Source organism: Dryobates pubescens, chromosome 16, assembly GCF_014839835.1.
Source record: "Dryobates pubescens isolate bDryPub1 chromosome 16, bDryPub1.pri, whole genome shotgun sequence".
In the NCBI taxonomy this organism is placed as follows: domain Eukaryota; kingdom Metazoa; phylum Chordata; class Aves; order Piciformes; family Picidae; genus Dryobates; species Dryobates pubescens.
Genome location: NC_071627.1, coordinates 3,168,952 through 3,187,574, shown reverse-complemented (window position 1 = coordinate 3,187,574; position 18,623 = coordinate 3,168,952). Strand labels below are relative to the sequence as shown.

The following is an 18,623-nucleotide window of genomic DNA, read 5'->3' as shown; positions in this document are numbered from 1 at the left end:
CATGCATCTCTTAGAAACACATACTATGAAACATAACAGCAAGTTATGATGTTTGACTTTCACCATGCTTCATTATTTTGCTTTCCTGTTCCACTGTCATAGGCTGTTCTGGTATAATTTGCATGTGGTTACATGGATGTGTTAAAACGGCAATAGGACTGTTCAGCTTTGTGGTTCTTGTTGTGATAAGTCAACTATCATATAATTCCACATTTTGAAAGTTCTTTAATACCAGCTTTGGTCTAATATAATGCAGTGGAAGACACTCTGAATCCCAGGTCTTTACAGAAGCCTGATCACAGAGAGATAAGAAATCAGGGAAACAATATTCAGCAAATTGATTCATTATTAGACCTTGAAATCCACTTAGATCCTCAGCACACCCACAGTGTGCTTTTGAGGATTTGGGCCTTTTTGTCTATATGCCCTAGTTTACTCAATTTTAAAATAGTCACAAAACTTGAGCAGGCTTAGCTAATTAATGTGTTTCACTTTGAATGTCTTTGCTGACACATTCTTCCATGTGTTGTGAATAAATGAGAGTTTGCTACCAAGCTAATCTCTTGCTGGTTGTCTGTACCAGTCCGTGCAACTCAGTAATGCCTGTACTGACTTGTATACAATCAGTTCAAATTTGTTAGCCGTCTCCATGTGAAATTGTGCTAGATGGGAAATGAAGCATCCTGTTTAAAAAACAAAAAAAAAAAAAAAAAAAAGAGAAAAAGAAAAAAAGAGGAAAAAAAAAAGGCAATAGCAATGTATGTTTGCCACTGCTGTAGTCAGAAGGAGCCGGGAATGTGCTCGTGTGGCAGATGTGGTTTTGAGCTGGCACTCTTAAGCTACACTGCTTTGGGGCAGAAGTAAAAGGTGGGATGTGTTACAGACAGCTTTCATCCTGTTAAATGCCACAGAAGCCTCTGAGGGGCATCCTCAAATATCTCAAAATAGTACTTTCTTTGGAAAGAATACAATACTGGATTTTCTTTCTGGCTCCTTATATCCTCTCCCTTTTTCCTTGTAGCATCACTGTGTTAAGGGATACTGTCCGGTATTTGGGTGTGGTCTCTGTCCTCCTAATTAATGCTAATGTCTTATCAGCACTTGCTGTTACAACTCACCACTTTGTAAAGCAGAAGTGGCCATAATGGAGGAAATAATATCATGATTCTTTTTTATTTGCTGTGTTCCTAAATAGGATAAGGAACCCCTTCCTAGACTTACGCTGACCCCTTAGTTCTACTTAGTTGTGCCTTCCTGTTCTTTCACCTGAACTGCTTTTAATTAAATCAGTCTCTTTCGACTGTGACAAGCAAAGAATGCTGCCTTTGAAAAGATAGAATCCCGTTCGTTCCCCGTGTCTCTTTCACGTTATTGTTCCTTGTGATCTCTTTTTTTCCCCAATAAACTCTTTTCACTTTTTGTGCTCACCTTTTGAGGGAGCTGGACAAGGAATTTTTCCCCTGTGGCTTTTCCTTATAACTGCATTAAAATAAGTTTACCTTTGAATGTTTTGATCTTTTTATTTGGTTGGGTTTTTTTACTTCCATTTACCCTCCTTTTTTTTCCTCATGTGCTTGTGAGAGCATGCAGTATGTTTGGGTCTGGGGTTCAGATGTTTCATGGATTACCAGTGCTCTCTCACCTGGCAATTTCTAAATTACATTCAAATATCTTCTTATTTTTTTCTCAGTTTTCATAACATGAAAGTCTGCTCTTTCATCAGAGCACTCTTCACAACATTCTCTCTCGCACTGTGTACACAGTGTGTAAGGTGGTGTGCTGTAGCTGCCTACAGAAGTACATTGTTAGCTTAGTGAATCAACATCTTCGTTTCATTTATATGTGAGATCCAAAGAAATCCCTGACTATATAGCCTGACAACTTCCCCTGCCCTTCGTGCAAGAGACAAGGTAGCATCAGGTGTTCTGTGAAAGAACAGTGTCTGAAAAGGCGTGTGCTTGTTTGTCACTGTGGGACTGAGACTGAAATTAGTTCTGCTTTCAGTGTGTGAAATTGGACTGTTGTTAATAAAGTTATTTGCATAGATTGTGCACATTGTTGTAACAGGATATTGTCCTTTACATTCCTGTTGCTGAATAACAGTACAAATGTGTAGCAGTGTGATAGTGTCAAATAATAAGTATTTTCAGGTCACTTACACATGGTGAAACTGGAAGCAAATGATCCCGTCTGTTAATGTGATTTCACTTCCAGTAACAGCTCCTGTCTTGTGTAATTCCTTGAAATGTTACGTGAACTCCTGGAAAAGAATATCAGCTTGGTTTCTGGTTATTCCCTCATGCCTTTTAGTAAGTGTAACCCCCCCAGTTTCCTTATGTAATTAATCCATGCAGCTTTGGATCAATCAAATTATGAGAGTAGTAACCTTGCCGAGTCTGAAGTAGAGGGTAACAAATGCGATACAAGAACCCTGTGAAAATTGCAGGGCTTCTGTCTTTGCCATACCTTACCCTTCAACCTCCAAGAAAATCCCTACAAAACCTACTCTTTTTTATAGAAGGCAAGGACTTTCACTGTTACCACTGAAGTTCATTTTAAAAATTTCTTTTATTCATACAGCAAAGCTTGGTCTACTTTTGTAATGGGTGTAAAAGCTCAGAATTAAGGAGGGGAAGTTGCTGAAGTTGGCTGGCAGCAGTCACTTTCTGAGCAGAGCTGATCAAACAGAATCTAATTAACTCACTGGAAAGGAGAGAAGTTTAGCAAAGTTTTCTTTGCTAAAAACACCAGCTTAGCAAGTAGTTAAGGATTTCCTAATAACTTGAACAATATAAACCCCATCTGTAACTCAGGGTATTGTATGTACGCTTTGTTGTTGTTTCCTCATGCATTGAGGTGTAAACTTCTAGGGGATTGTTTTATTCCTTTTAGTCTGAGGGAGGGTACAGGAAGTATTGTATTCAGTGTAAATGTAGAATAGCTGCTTTGAAATCTAATTAAATTAGTGACCCATGGCTGTGTAAAGTCTAGTCCTATTCACAGCAGCGTTTCTTATCCAAGAGGGTAACCTCTTTCAGGGAAGAATATCATTTAATTCAGAGAAATAGAAATTTTCTTCCTCTGCTGCTGACTGCTTTACTGAAAATCATGAAAACCTTAAGTAACTCAGTGCTGGAACAAAAAGTGTATTAATTTAATTCATGCAATTTTCCTCTATGGCTTTTTTATCTAGAGAAGCATTACCCTAATTATGAGCTTGTCAGTATGACAGAAGTGCAAATAAACTATTTTTCACTATTTTAACTAAGCCAGAGCAATTCTATAAAATTCTCTATTAAAAAATACCTTTAGTCAGCCTAATCTTAGTGTTGATAAATTACCAAATTAACCTTAAATGTGTTTAAGAGCATTTTTAGTTGTCAGCATTAGCACAAATTTAGCTGATTTTTAGACTTGAACTGAATCAAGAATCTTAGATGAGTAATTATATTGTCAAATTGAGTAAATCTTTTGAGAGTGCCTGAATATTTTAGCAGACTAAGTATTCTTCTCAAATGTAGTTTAGACCTTCAGGAACTTTCCGCTACATTTATTGTGAAATGGCAGTATGGTATAGAGATGGACAACCTGGCTCACGGCCTGGAAGCTGTGTGGCTGCGGCAGTGTTGTTCAGCACAAGCTGAGTAAGTGCTCTGCTCGAAGCACCACCATCTCTGGGTGCATTGTTAGCATTTTTGAAAATCAGTCCAATGTTGTCATTATTTCCTTTACTTCTTGAGTAATTCTGAGAATAGGACTCAGGCTATAAATGATGTAGTCAGTTTTTAACATATTGCTGATTTGTTCCACTTGCCAAAAATTCGGGTGTGCTAATCCTGTTCCTTTTGTTCCCATTTCACGTGCATAAGAAATAAGCAATAGATGATACTCCTGTACTCGGAGTTTCTGAACAGAAGGCAAAACAAAGCGCTCTCTTCTTCTCTTGATGGCTGTTCCTTCCTGATAGATTCTGAAGACTTTTTGTCTTCAGAAAAAAAGTAATCAATGAAATTGACAGCTGTCCTGTTTTTTGATGTGCCAACAAACATCATTAGCTGGCTGATTTAAAGAAGCTGACTTCCCCTTTCTGAAGGGCATACTCTTGGGAAGGGGGTGGCACTATTTTACAGAGCAAATTGGTTTGAGAGTCTTCTGGGAGTCTTCATTGCTAGGTGATAATTTGTTTCAGTAATCCATATGATCTTAGTTGTATCTCACAGTATCAGACTAAATGCATGTAGGAGCCTTTCAGCAACTTTTCTTTTGCACGTTGATCAGTGACCATAAATGTGAGAAAAGGAGAAACTTAGACTAGACTAGAATGGATTCTAGAATAGAATAGACCAGGTTGGAAGAGACCTTCAAGATCATCGCGTCCAACCTATCAACCAATCCAACCCACCTAAACAACTAACCCATGGCACCAAGCACCCCATCAAGTCTCCTCCTGAACACTTTCAATGATGGTGACTCCACCACCTCGCCGGGCAGCCCATTCCAATGGGCAATCACTCTCTCTGTATAGAACTTCTTCCTAAACTCCAGCCTAAACCTCCACTGGCACAGCCTGATACTGTGTCCTCTTGTTCTGGTGCTGGCTGCCTGGGAGATGAGACCAAGTGTGCTGCTCAGGGGGAGAAAAGAAAAAAATATCATTTAATCAGATTAAAGAATTAAAACATTTTCATGGTGACTTTGAATGCCTTTCTAGAGTTTTGTATTTGACTGAGTAGAGGCTTTCCCCTTGTGAACAGTGCTGTCTCCTTGTCCTGAAGAAATGATCTTCTAAGTTGACTGAATAAGAGCTGAGGCAGTTTATGTGATGTTAATGCAGCACAGTGGTTTGCATTCACCATTAACACCACAGGTATATCAGCAAATCATGGGTGACTGGCATGATCCTGAAACTTGTAGCCCAGAAGTCCTCTACAACTGATCCCCAAAGTATTTCAGGGCAAGTGACTTAGATTTAATCTGCTCCAGTTGCTAGTGAAATAGCTAAAAATAAATACTGGGCACACTTAAAATGGTGAAAATACCATTGTCGCTGGTAGTGTTCAGCCACAGGAGAAGAGCATCTTGCATACTGCATGGGAAAGAGCAAAGGAAGGTATTTCACTTTAATCATTACCTCACTGCTTGTTGGTATTTGAAACTTTCTTTTCATACTATTCCTTAAAGTACATGCAAACTTCAGTTCATCAACATGTTGAGTTAACCCTCTTCTCCCCAGACCTGCTCACTTAAGTGCTAAGTTCATGCTGTGGGGTTGGAGATGGAAAATACATTGAGCTTAAAAAAACGTGCACCATTGCAGTGTGTACTACTCACATTTTAAGTTGCTGTGTCTCTTTCTAGATGAAGCATATAAAGGAGAAATGCCAACAAGCTGTTCAGAGCTCTCCTTTTCATATGACTAATGTGTTCATTCTCCTGCCAAACTTTGGGGCAGTCACCACTTTTTGCTGTACTCTGCGCTGGCGTAAACTTCCAGTAAGGCAAATGGGAGGACTGTGGTGAATAAAAGAAGTGTCAGGTTACTCTGATCCTGGACAAAGATTAATGTGTAGAGTTCAGCTTTTCTCATGCATTGGGTGACTTGCCCTGATGTTCAGGTTAGGCTAATAGACCTCTGAGGCCCCAGACAGCTCCTTTAGTTGTGGCTCTTAAAACCAGTTCTGGCAGCAGCGTAGCTTTCAGAAGTGGTGATTACCTGAGCATAAACTAGGGAACTGCATGCATGCAAACTGGTTTGAAGATGCATTAACTGGAGTCTGTGGTAGCATCATAGGTGATACGATTTCCTTTTCTTTAAGTAAGACTTACACATTTTCTTCTCTCTAAGATTTGATGGAGGGTTGCAAAAAAAAGCACAAACTCAGAATTTGTCTGTAGAAAGAGCTGTGCTAGAGCTGCTGTCTGGAGCTCTTCTACTAGCCAACCTGAAAACAGAAGTTGGTTGATAGTGCTGTGGATGGTTCCAGCTGCAGACAGAAGACTGAACATCTTTGTTATATATGCGTGAAGTCTACTGTTATGTTGCAGAAAGTTAAGAGCTTCCTACAACTGGATCAATTTCAGGTATTTCCTACCACCTTTGGTAGGAAAACACAGCAAATTTAAAGAGCATTTCAAAAGTACTTAACTGCCATCCATGATTTTCAAGCTACTTTTAGAGTCTTTTACAACTTTAGAGTCAGTTCAGGAGAATCTCCTAGTCAGATCTTGTGATATGCCATGGGTGCTTGGGAACAGTCCAGAAGAAAAATTGCTAATCATGTTAGACAAATATATTGATGTTCCTCATACTGGGGACAAGGAGAAGGAAGGTTAATGACTTTCCCCCCCCCTGCCCTGGAATCAGCTCCAGGATTTCTTCTGCCTTGACAGTTTTCTTGATAACTGTGTTCTGGTAACTGGGTGCACAGCTCACTAAACAGAACTGCATTTCAAAGCCTGCTATGAAAGAGGAATCTTTTGAGATGACTGTTAAGATTTAAATGGGAGGTAGCATTTATCCAAAGGGCTTTTAAGCAGTGGAAGACAGAAAGGAACATAGACAAGAGCAATCGAAGCAGAAGAGAATATAATAAAGATGCCATACAATCAAAAGCAGAAAATAATTAAAGCAAAGCAGGGTTGCTCCTGTTGCAGAATTAGATTATTTTCTACAAGTGAAAATTATATTCTAAAGATTGTGCATGGAGCCTGTGTTAAAGGCAATACTTCTTGCAGCTTCAGTGGAGAGGTACCAAGTAGTGGCAGCAGTTTGCAGTGTTACATTCAAATGTGATGTAAGACGTTGTATTCAGAGACACTGTAAGGTGATGACATCTCTTCAGCTATGTTAAATAAGGCATGTTGAGGACAGGAGGAGAGGTCACACACCTGCATGTGTATTCTGGGAATAGAATAGAATAGGAATAGAATAGAATAGAATAGGAATAGAATAGAATAGAATAGAATAGAATAGAATAGAATAGAATAGAATAGAATAGAATAGAATAGAATAGAATAGACCAGGTTGGAAGAGACCTTCAAGGTCATCATGTCCAACCTATCATCCAACACCACCTAATCAACTAAACCGTGAATCCTCTGAGTTGAGTCCTAGCAAGGGAGACAGTGGGTGTGCCACTTAGGAGTGCTAGACCACTCTGCACAGTGAGGTGCACTAGATGTTACTGATAGGTACTGTAAATTGTGGAAGGTAGCATCACCAGTAATGTACATACACTGTCTCCTTAAAAGGTTGAATGTTCAGCCCTCTGCTTAAGGTACCACACTCCTGGGTGCATCTTTTTTTTCCCTTCCCTGCTTTTAATGCTTAATACTTCCTTATGTACATAGTAGGATTTTTCCAGGGAGGCAAATGTATAACGATGACCATCAGAATCCTGGCAAACTACATAGGTGGTAAATACTCATACTAGTTGGTGACTAATTGATGACTATGGTGACTTGACTTCTAAGAAGTTTGCTCCAGAAAGCAAAGTGGCACGTGGTAGAGATTATTAAATACTTACTCTTGCTAGGAGCTATAATTTGGGGTCTTTTACATCTGCTCTAATAGTTCTAAAAAAGGTAACAATTACAGTTCACTTGCAAGGATGAAAGAATTGAGGTCTAGGAGTGTAAATTAATCTGGTCTCTGCTAGAATAAATTTACAGCTGTTTCAGGAGCAGATGAGACCTGTAGCCTAGCTGTATCACATTTTTATGCTAATAGATAGACTTTAGGCCTTTGCAATAATATTTCTTTTGTACCTGACATTTTAGTTTTCTACCCTACCTGTTATTATGAAAACTTTTGGAAAATCTGATTGGGAAGTAATTGGTGGGGTTTAGGTTGCACTTGTACTTTGATTGTTTCCTGGTGCAACTTGAATGTTTAGCAGTTGTCCTTAGATAAAGAGGAAAAGTTGGATGGAAAAGCTAGAAAATGGGATTAAATATTCTTGTTCAGAAAATGCTTGGGTAATTACCTTTGGGCTTAGAGGTCTGTCACTGAATATACCATCTTCTTTTTTTATTTCTCAAGCCAGCATAAAGGAAGGCTGTTTGCTACCTGCAGAGCTTACCTACTAAACTTGGAGTTCTTGAGTCTGAGTAAATATTAATGAAGAGCCATTTACTTGAGGTCAAATTGAATTTGCACCCTCCTGCATTTTTAATGAAACTTCCTAAGTTTATGAAATCAGCGTCTCTGATACGTGCTGTAAAAGCGTTGTCCCTGTCAGCTTAAAAAGTGTCCCACTTTTGATACAAGGAAATAGCACCAATATTATCATCTGCTGTTTTTAAAACATCACACTTTATTTCTCAGAGACGTCTCTGCTATTTTAGTATTTTTAAAAGATAAATAAGGTGTGTGTTCCTTTTATTGATTTGCTTTTTACTCTTGGATTAATTATGGAAAAGTAAGTAATAGTGTTAATTATCTTCACTGAAAAAAATGTTTTGCAAGCCAGGCCAGGAAACTCAGCCTCTCTGGGAGTAAGAAAAAAAATGAAGCAAAAAAAAAAAAAGAAGGAAAGAAAAGAGGACATTCTTCTGAACTAAGTCACTTAATGCTTTCCCTGAACAAGCTGGAAGTGCAAAAGGGCTAGTGCTTTGGAACAGAAGTACTCTGTTCACAAGAGTGTGAAAGAATGTCAGGGGATGCCAGGTGAAAATGAATTCTAATGTCCACTTTATGTTGACTAGTTTTTACATCCAGGTCATGAAGAGTTGTGGATTTCTCTTGGTTTGGTTTCTTGTTTGCTTTTTGTAGCTTGCATTTTGTGTTTCTAATTGTGGGCATGCTAAGAATGACACAAATGTTCAGTTTTTAAATGGTACCTGCATTTCTAAAATGCGATGTTGACAGATCTATTTAGAGATGTAGTAGAGGTTCCATGATACGTGAAGACTGCAGGTCCAGCTACTGTATTCAGCACTTGTTGTACCAAGGTTCAAATGTCTTATTTCAATAAATGGACTCCTATTTTATTGTTTTGAAAGCATGAAATCGAACTTGCCATAATAATGTTGTAGCTTGTCCTTTTTCTGTAAAAATGGAATCTGGACACAAACTGCATTGTTTTGCTAGCCAGTCACTGCAGTTCTCTGGTTTTGTTAATACTGCTCCTTTTGTTTCACTGCTGCTCTGAAAGGGTAGTGCTGTCCCAAGAGATTTCTTTTTGAAAGAGCAGTGGCTACAGACCTGAGCAATTTGATGCAGGGCATAGTTTTTATTATTTTTTTTTATTTAAGAAAAGAAATCCTGTTACTTCAAGAACATTTTTTTAATTATTAGGAACTGAGGAAAGAACAACACTGGAAGAATGAAAGGCAGTTGCATACAATTGAAAAGAAAGTAATTTTCTTTTATCATGAGCTCATTCAGAGTATCTGCCCAGGGGTTAGACATGGTAAAAAATCGGGGTATGGAGGTTGGTGGTAATTTTTCTATCATTCATTACCTGGCAGAGGTGAAAGCTGGAACAAACAAGGTCCCATTCTAACTGGGACTGTGCACAAAAAGGCTTCAGTTACCCATAACCTGCAGCTACACACTCCTCAGATTACTTAAGGTACAGAAGTCTCAGTGAACATGGCCCATCATCGCCGATGGTTTTGGTATCCTGAATACCAGTTCCACATACCGCGCAGTTGAGAACCACCTTCTAGAAGTTCTGATCTGAAACACTGGGAGAGCCCTGGCCAGGCATACCCCTACACACATTGAATTGTTTATAAAAGCTGCCATGGAGTACTTACTGAAATGATGACATGGGCTGGACAGCTTACAGAATTTGACAAGTTTTCAAGTTAATTGTGTCCATATCCCTGATTACCTCATCGCCCGAAATACGCAAAGCTTTTAAAGTTTATCTCAGTACTGTAGACGTGTAGTTTGTCAACTGTTTATATTTAAGCTAACTATATAAAATTGTAAATTTATGTGATACTAAAAAATTATGCAAAGAAGTACATGTGCAATGCTATGGGAAATAATACATTTATTTTTTTGTGGAGGAAAACTATTAACCAATAGCTGTGGAGACTGATGGCCTCTGTCTTTCAGCAGCAGAGACCAATGGTGCAAATTTCCATTTGGTCGGTCCTTTGCATCGTAAGATATCACCTCTTCGAGAATGATAACTGGAATCCTGTGCAGAGTCCTGTGCAAAATATTTGTCCCATTTCAAGGCATGCTTGTAGGATATTGATACTTATTTGTAATATTATTTTGCACTGAGAGTTACTTCAAGAAGGAGGTAATGATGCACTTCTAAAAGAAGATTTTTGCATATTGAATTTCATTTGTGTATGTGTGGGTGTGAGGGAGGTAGGGAATATAAATGACTTTGCAAGCTGACCTAAACCACCAGCTTGTTTTCACATAAGTCAGCACTTAGCATTTTTAGTGACTAAGACAGTACCTACCTGTGCCAGAGTCAAAGCGGCATCCTAGAACGAAAGATGTTTTTATTGTATTTCTGAATCCCTGAGCCATAGCCTTCTGACTAATCTGGTTGCTTTAATTCCTGGTATGTTGATGGGGGGATGGGAAGCAGTTATGGGACACAATGGGCTCTTATTTCAAAATCTAAGATGTGTAAAACTCAATGTCTTTTTTCCCCCCCTACAATCAGTTCCAAATGGGCACTTACAAGGGGAACTCGGAACTGGCTTTGTTGAACTAATTGATTTCTCATGCGTGAGAAAGTCAAGTTAAATATCCTTGGGAAGTCTCGCAATTTTGAGAATTAAGACTTTTTATAAAGGGCTTTTGATTTGTAAGGTTTAGAGCAAGACTGTTGAAATCACCTTGAGGGTCAGAATTATTTATGGCAGTTGCTTACAGTACCAGTGTAATGCCAGTTCGGCGTGGTTTTAATTTTGTTCCTTTGTTTGCATGGTCTGTGCTGTGTTAATAATCACCTTGTCATGCTAGCAGTGGAGAACAGCTTTATAAATAATTCCCACTGCTAAGATGAAAGTGTTAACAGAAATACTTTAGTGAAGGTCTTGATGAACTTACACACTTGGCTTGATCACAGTGGTGGTTAGACTTAGAAAATCTTGTTACCAGGACTAACTCAGTCATTTTTTTTCATGTACTGTATTAATTACCCTTTTACTCTGCCTCATATGCAGACATCTACAAATTGATTTCATGGGTTTTTACAGATCACAATTCCACTCCATAGATCTCTCCTTGCTGTACTTTTACATTCATACCCTAACAAGCCCAACCTTCCCTAATTCCAGAATCTGTACTGGGTATTGTAATACTAGGACTTCAAGATAGTACACTTAGATGCTTGAATTGATCTGCTTTTGCTATAAGTAAGAGAAGATTTATTTGTTTGTTTATTTTTAATGTCTTCATATTTACTAAAAGCTCTCTGTCTGATGTACTGACATTAGGAAACACAACTAAGAATTAGATTTCCAGCTTATCTTTCCACTTTAATTAAAAGTCTCCCAATGTAAATTACTCGAATAAATCACCATATTGCAATATAGTATACTAGCATCCCATATTCCATCACCTCCACCTCTCAGAACTGTCAGGAAAACAGATATGTGCCATGTCCTCTGAAGCTTTGGAATCAAATCAACTATGTTAATGAACAAGCCAAGGGTCCTTCAGAAAAGGTGTTTTCCCTCTCCTAAAGGAACATGGATTGCATGGATTAGTTTAGGCAAGATCATACTGAGATGGGAAGTAGGCTCTTAGTGTTTTATACTAAAGTACAGAGGATTCTTTGGAACCAGTGACTTCATGGTCCCCTAATGCAAGTTCAGCCCAGACCTTTGAGTACAAATACACTGAGGTGTAAGGAGACCGTAAGGATAAAGGGATCTCAGGGTGCAATAGTACTTAGATCTACAAACTTAACCCTCTTGTCTGCTGGCCTGCAGAGCGCAGCAGGGGTTTCATTTCAAATCCATAGAAGTTACAGAGGCAGTACTTGCTTGTTAGCTGCTGCCTTTTGCATCATCTGCGCTACACTGTGGAAGGCTGTCACAGAGTACAGGTAAATTCTCCAAATTAGAGGATTTTACCTGAATCTCATGGTTAGTGGGGAGGCTGAACAACCCTGGAGAAGGGGAAGCTCCAGGAAGGCTCCAGCCTTCCAGTACCTGAAGGGGGCCTACAGGAAGGATGAGGAGAGCCTGTTTACAAGTGCCTGCAGTGACAGGACAAGGGGCCATGGCTTCAAACAAGAGAAGGGCAGATTTAGATTGGATATCAGGAAGAAGCTCTTCACTGTGAGGGTGGTGGAACACTGGAACAGGTTGCCTTCACTGGAGATATTCAAGGTGAGGCTTGATAAGGCCCTGAGCAGCCTGGTCTAGTGGGGGATGTCCCTGCTGACTGCAGGGAGGTCAGACTAGATGACCTTTGGAGGTCCTTTCTGCCCTGGAACGGATCATACGATTGTATGATAACAAGTGTTCAAGAGGGGATTGGACGTGGCACTTGGTGCCATGGTCTAGTAGTCATGAGGTGTTGGGTGACAGGTTGGACTTGATGATCTTTGAGGTCTTTTCCAACCTTATTGATTCTATGATTTTAAGTGCCATCCAAGGCACTGTGAAGTAGAATATGGCCTTTCCTGAAGCAAACTCATTGGCAACATACAGATGGAAAAATAAGCTGTTAAAGACAGAGTCTTTATGTGAAAGACATGTATGTCTATGTTAAAGACATATGCCAGTGTGCAGTGTAAATGCAAAGGAGAGTATTTATTTAAAACTAAAAGGAAAAAACAAAGTTCCATGAGCAGAGAAATAAAGGGAGCTGTGAGGTTTTATTTTATTAGTATTCCTTGCATTTGTTTTGCAGATAAGTGGATTTTCTCATGTCTGATGACTGAAGTCTCAGCCTTTCACTAGGAAGAACAGCAATAGGATCTCTTTTCTTTACCCAGCTGTCTAATTTCATAGAAACAAGACTTAATATTTTGGATTCTCTTACGCTTTTTGTCAGTTGGATTGAAATTGTACAGCTGGTTCAGAAGTTGTGGGAAACACAGAAACATGCCTGCTGATTTTTTTTATTTTGTTAAAGAATCCTTTTGATGTTGCTTGTTCTTGTAGATTGCCAGTCTGATTGTCTAAAATATACTGGAGCTGTTACTCTTTTCTGTGCACTGATTGCTCCCCTCATTTCTACCTGCCCTCCCACTTCATCCTCTGTTTCTTGCACCTTTTCAGCAGGTCTTTAATGGACTTCTGTAAATCACTGCCTTCTGCTGTTGTAGTTTGGGCTGGGTGCCCTCTGCTACGGGGATGTTTTCTGTCTCCAGAAGTCCAGCCCAGTGGGTGGACACAGGAAATTAGGTATTTCTACCATAATTCCTGCATCACTGTAAAATCCACGGTGGGGTCTGGCACTTCCTCTTTCCTTCCTCTCCGCCACCCGGTAACTGGGGGAGATGTCTCCCGGCCATGGGCCTGGCTGGGCCCAAGGCAATGGGGGGATGGGCAGTCTCAGATATGGCCAGCTGAGACTAGCCTAGCAGTGGGGTGGAGGGAAGGAGAAGCCCTGGGGGTCTTGGGTGCACCCTCAGGTGGGGATGGGATGTATCTGGGTCTGTTTTGGGGTTTCTCTTGTCACTGTGTTTCTGGCTTTCTGTACACACTCACTGTTTTCTATTTAAACTTTCCATCACTTTTACAATCTGTTTGCCTGAGTCGTTATTTCTGCCCGTGGTGGGGAGGGGGTCTGCCCCAACCCTTTACATCTGCTTATCTGCCTCCATCTTCTCTTTACAATTTATTGTTAAAATCAAATTATGTGAACTGTGTATTGTTATAAGGAGGGATGATGACCTATTGCTTGGGATGCTTAACACTTCTCATTATATAATCCTGTTTTCAGCTATTTGTGTTAATCCTTACTAGTTGGATCTGAGGTTTTTCCATACTGTTTTTTTTTCCTTTTGTTATTTGTTGTTTTTTACAGTAGACATGGTTCTACATAGGAAGTCAGGGGAAATGCTATCTTTATGCAAGCTATAAGAAAAATTGAAAGCATTTTGTTTGCTGTCATAAAAGTATTCTTTGGAGCAAGATATTTGTACAATGTGTACTATTTTGGCTGAGAAATACGATTATAAAATGCTATCAGTAGAGACTGAAAGGTGCCTAACAGCTAAGACCTCTGAAGACTTTTTGTCTTCGCTAAGCAGCTTAAGTTTTTATGCTCTGAAATGCCTACATTTCCAGCAGGGCTACTGAAGATGTTCTGTGCCAGGATCATGGTGCCTCTAAAGGACTCTCTGCAGCTCTGGGCTAGGCTGCATTGAGGAACTTGAAATGGAAACTCTTGTGCTTTCAATAGTACCTGCAGGTGGTCTCTGGTAAATCAGAAAAATAGAGCTGAACCAGTGAGAGTAAGGGACAGGGCAGTGATGCTCAATCTGGTTACAGGAGGAGACTCACTCTTGCCAATGTGAGAGGAAGGCGTTAGGGAGGAGAAAGATCTTTGGTGACAGTTGTGGCAAGAGGGAGACTGAACTGAATCCAAAAGAGGGAGGATGTAGGGAACAAGCAGAATGGACAACAGAGATAAAAGGGGTGTACTTTACTGCATTTTGGGATGCAGTGTGACTGGAGGCAGCTGAGAGGCTGAGTCTCAAACTCAGGGCTTACATTGCCAAGATACTTAGACCTGTGTTGAGATACTGTGGAGCCTTGTGGCTCTACTGTTTCTCAAACTCATGAGCTTCAATATAATGTCCTGTTAGGTGATTCAAGACAGCCAGCATGACCTCACCAAGGGCGAGTCCTGCCTGACCAACCTAGTGGCTTTACTTGATGGTATCACATCATTGGACAAGGGAAGACCAACAGGTGTCATCTGTCTGGACTTTTCTAAAGACTATAACACAGTCCCCCACAACAGCCTTCTGTCTAAACTGGAGAGATGGATTTCATGGGTGGACTGTTCAGTGGATAAGGAATTGGTTGGATGACTACATCCAAAGGGTAGTGGCCTACAGATCGATGTCCAGATGGAGACAGGTGAGAAGTGGTGTCCCTCAAGGATCTGTATTGGGGTCAGCACTGTTTGATACCTTCATAGATGATATAGACAGTGAGACTGAGTGCACCCTCAGCAAGTTTGCAGATGATACCAAGCTGAGTGGCGTGGTTGATAAGACTGAAGGACGGGATGCCACCCAGAGGGACCTGGACGGGCTAGAGAGGCTGCGGAGAATCTCATGAGGTTCAATAAAGCAAAGTGGAAGGTCCTGCCCCTAGGCTGGGGCAATTCTCATTATCAGTACAGGCTGAGGGATGATGAGATTGAGAACAGCCCTGCAGAAAAGGACTTGGGGGTACTTGGTGGATGGGAAGCTGGACATGAACCAACAATGCACCCTTGCAGCCCTGAAGACCAATTGCATCCTGGGCTGCATCAAAAGAAGCATGGCTAGCATCCTGGCCTGCATCAGGAACAGTGTGGCCAGCAGGAGCAGAGAGGTCATTCTGCCCCTGTACACTGCACTGGTTAGGCAGCACCTCGAGTACTGTGTCCAGTTCTGGGCCCCTCAGTTTAGGAAGGATGTTGAGTTGCTGGAGCATGTCCAGAGAAGGGCAACAAGGTTGGTGAGGGGCTTGGAGCACAAGCCCTATGAGGAGAGACTGAGGGAGCTGGGGTTGCTTAGCCTGGAGAGAAGGAGACTCAGGGGTGACCTTATTGCTCTCTACAACTACCTGAAGGGGGGTTATAGTGAGGCAGAGGTTGGTCTCTTCTCCCAGGCAACCAGTACCAGAACAAGAGGACACAGTCTCAGGCAGCATCAGGGGAGGTTTAGGCTGGAGGTTAGGAGGAAGTTGTACACAGAAAGAGTGATTGCCCATTGGAATGGGCTGCCCGGGGAGGTGGTGGGGTCGCCGTCGCTGGGGGTGTTCAGGGCGAGGCTTGACAGGATGCTTGGTTGCAGGGTTTAGTTGATTGGGTGGTGTTGGATGATAGGTTGGACATGATGATCTCGAAGGTCTCTTCCAACCTGGTTTATTCTATTCTATTCTGTCAAGAGAGGTGATTCTGTCCCTCTACTCTGTTCTGATGGGACCTCACTTAGAATATTGCATCCCACTATGGGGTCTCCGACACAAGAAGAGACATGGACCTGCTGGAGAGGTCCTGAGGAGGGCCACAAAGATGATCAGAGGGCTCTCCTATGAAGACAGGCTGAAAGAATTAGGAGGAGAGGAGAAGGCTCCAGGGAGACCTTACAGCTACATTTCAGTATTTGAAGGAGACCTACATAAAGGCTGGGGAAGGGCTTGTAGCAACAAGATGAGGGGCAATGGTTCTAAACTGGAGCAGGGTAGATTTAGGTTGGACATAAAGAGGAACTAAAATACTGGTAAAATACTGGAACAGGTTGCTCAGAGATGTGGTTGAGGCCCCATCCCTGGGGACATTCAAGATCAGACACGATTTGGGCCTGGACACCCTGATCTAGTTGGAGGTGTCCCTGCTCACAAGATGGCCTTTGAGGGTCTGTGGTTTTATGGGCAAGGTATAGACGTATTTTTCCTCTTTTAAACTTGGAAATTAAACATTGCCATCTTACCCCTCCACCCTTTCACCACAAGAGGAATATTCATAAGATCACAAATTATGAAATGCAGCATCTAATTCAACCTTACTATGCTGCATGTATTAAGAAGTGAGGATAAGCTGCACTGTAACTGTTCATGAGCTCTTCCAGAAGTTCTTTTACAATTCACTAGGCAGAACAGATTTGCTCTGATGATGAATCAGGAACTTAGAGTACAGGAGATTGTCATCTACAACAGTACTACTACCTCAGTTGCAAAATTGAAAGTGATAAAATGAGTAAGACCAAGATCACAAGAAGGGAGATGCCAAAGCCGTATAGTGTTGCTTTTGTGATTTGCATTCGATCCCTGCCTCTCCCAGAGAGCTATTTTGTGCAGGTAAGCAAGTCACTCCAACCACAGTTTGGAAAGGAGGTCACTGTTTTGCTGAGTGTTTAGCTAGATACCTTAGAGGCATGACTTGCAGGAGTTCAGAGCACACACAGCTGAAGCCTGAGGGAGATGCATTTTGAAAGCATTCTGGGGTGCTGACTCCTCAGTGAAACAAGTCATAATGTCTCAAATCAGACATCTAAAATCACTCAAGATTTTTTAATCTTCATGGCTGTCTACCCTGTCTGCAGACTAGATAGTGCCATTTCTTCTTTCTGCAGGCATTGTTAAAAATAGAAGTGATTTGTGAAGCACTCCAGAGCATGATGAATGACTCAGAGTCACAGGTTACTTAGCCATTCCGTCTTCCTTGCCTGTTTGTAAGACACAAATGTTTTCATTTTTGTGGTCTCTTGTACAATGAGCGCTTACATTCAGCACATCAGTATACTGGGGAGACCGCTCACAGCACTTAGCTTAGTTCCTTCTCAGTTGAGAAGGCACAAACCAATTCCTCAAAGGTCTTTGAAGGAAATGGAAGACAAATGTAAAATCTGTTATGAGACAAGTGTATCTGTACCTGTGTTAGAGTTTCTGTTGAAGAACTCAGTGGTTGAATATTTGTCAGTCAGTATGTATATACTCATGTATGCAAGACTAAGCAGCTCCTGCTTCTCCTGTAAACTTATTGGAAGAAGGCCTTAAAGTAATTCACATAAATGATGTTAGATTTCCTGATCCACCTGGGCATGTCAAGGTCTTCAAAATGGTGTTATATCTGATGAAGATGCAATTAAGTTCCAGGTAGCGACCTCACAGGTGTCCAGGACAGAGACATACCATCCAAGTCACTTGAACCCTGCTAGACAATGCCCTGATGACAGCTAGATATTTCCTAGCAAGACTTGACCCAGCTGTTACATATTTAGATAACAGGTGTATGGAAGTGCCAGAGCTTCAGGTATTTCAGTAAGAGATAAATTAGCCAGAGGATTTTGAAAGAGGTGTGGACCTGCCCATGTATAGAGAAATGTCCCGAGTCACTGGAGGTGCAAAATACAGAAGTCACAGGGGAGGCAAAGAGCTGTGTGAAAGAAAAACGAGGTGAGTTTTGTGCTTTAATTTGAAATGTGAACACTGTCTTGGGAAGAAACACAGAATCCTGATAGTAGAAATACTCAGCCACACTGGGGCAAATTAGGATCAGCAGGCTTTTATACAGATGAAAACTTCTGGTATAGCGGAGTGAGGACTATGTGTGCTTCATCTCATTTCAGAGTATTTCAGAAAGTCCAGAAACCAACTCTCTCTCAAGTGAAATCATTGGTGGGTGCATTGTATTCCCACAGTGAAGAGCAAATGATTCTCTCATGGTCTGAAAATGCTCCTGAGGTAGTTTCCATTCAGGATTGAGACTTGCAGCTGCTCTTTATTGATCTCTAGGTGCTTGCAGGACATGCCCTATGTGATCTACAGCACCATACTGTACAATGGACGGTCCCTGGCAGCACCTGCCTGTCTGTAGACCACAACTGGAGTCAGTCTGACATTTTTCATCAGAATGTCAGAAAACTGTGTAACAGGTGGTCATACTACACTGCATTGAAAGCACATTGGAACTGGCATTGGAAAACATTTGGATCTTGACTGAGGAATTAAAAAAAGAAAGA

The 18,623-nt window shown here is 41.0% G+C and overlaps 1 protein-coding gene across 1 annotated transcript in view; it reads left to right on the top strand.

The window, feature by feature from the left end:
- LOC104296786 (thyroid adenoma-associated protein homolog) overlaps positions 1-18,623 on the top strand; it is a 39,449-nt gene that overhangs the window by 8,908 nt on the left and 11,918 nt on the right. The window lies entirely within an intron of this gene.